Source organism: Triticum aestivum, chromosome 4B (assembly GCF_018294505.1).
Source record: "Triticum aestivum cultivar Chinese Spring chromosome 4B, IWGSC CS RefSeq v2.1, whole genome shotgun sequence".
NCBI classification, from domain to species: domain Eukaryota; kingdom Viridiplantae; phylum Streptophyta; class Magnoliopsida; order Poales; family Poaceae; genus Triticum; species Triticum aestivum.
The window spans coordinates 673720365-673721745 of record NC_057804.1 but is presented as its reverse complement, the minus strand read 5'-3'; positions in this window follow the sequence as shown (position 1 = coordinate 673721745).

The window sequence follows — 1381 nt, the reverse complement described above, 5'->3', positions numbered from 1 at the left end:
TCTCTCTCTCTCTAGCAGGGCTTCAGTATTCTGGTCTTATTTCCCCTTCAATCTTCCACATCTCCTGAGCAGCTCAGTATCCTTGACTTCCTCGAGCTCTCCTCTCTTAGCCTTTTCAATTTTTGTCTCAAAGGACTCTTGGCTAACTATGTAGTCCACCAAGACCAACCCCCTCTCATTCTGTTTGTTCCATATCTTCCTCCTCGGTTCCCTTACCCACCTCATCTTCATCATTTTCATTTTACTCTCCCATATCTTCCTCTATCTCTCCTCATCCACCACCTTGTTGTCAGTTTGTGATCCCACCAAATCAGGCTTATCCATAACAGACATCAACCTCAAATTCTGCTGCAGTAATCGATGTTGTCCCTTAACTTCCTTTTCCAAACTAATTTCCATTATTTCCATCTCTTTTCTTTTTCCTCTTCCAAAACTAACTGAGCTACTTCTATGGAAGCATGTTCCTCAGCCAGACGCAGTTCCATGAGTAAGATAGCCCCCCTGATCATGTGAATTTTCACTTTCTCCCGCTGCTACAATCTTCATAATTCTTTTTCTGTAACTCAATTGTTTTCACCACACTTTCAAATTCCCGCAGAGACAAACTACCTAGAGTGATATTAGTTCTAGATTGCTTAGAGGTTCCACTTTTTCTTTCCTAGTACCCCAGGCTCATTCGCATCCCTTGTATCTTCTAGATTAATGTAATCAAACACCTCTATTTTGTTACCATCATCTTTATACCACCCCTGCTTGGCCAGTGATTCTACTTTGAAATCAATATCATATAACATGAGTTCTTTGGTAGTAATCTCAGTTCTAGATGATATTTTGCTCAGATCTCTTATTCCACACTTTATCCTTATCTTTCTTTGTCGTGTAACGTTTCCACATCCACCTCCACCACAGGGCCTAGAGATGACCCAGTTTCACATGCTCCAAGATAATGCCTCGGGGTGTCAGGTACCCCTGTCATATGCATCCCATACAAAAGTTGCACGGTGAAAGGATGGATATAGTTGACTAGAGCGGGGGGTGAATAGGCAACTAACAATTTTTAGCTTTTCTTTAAAAAATTAAACTTTGCATCAAAGTAGGTTGTCTAAATATGCAACTAGGTGAGCAACCTATATGATGCAACAAATAAAAAGTGCACAAGCAAGCAAGGGATACAACACAAATAAGCTTACACAAGTAAAGGCACGAGATAACTAAGAGTGGAGCCGATGGAGACGAGGATGTGTTACCGAAGTTCCTTCCTTTTGAGGGGAAGTACGTCTCCGTTAGAGCGGTGTGAAGGCACAATGCTCCCCAAGAAGCCACTAGGGCCACTGTATTCTTCTCACGCCCTCACACAATGTGAGATGCCATGATTCCACTA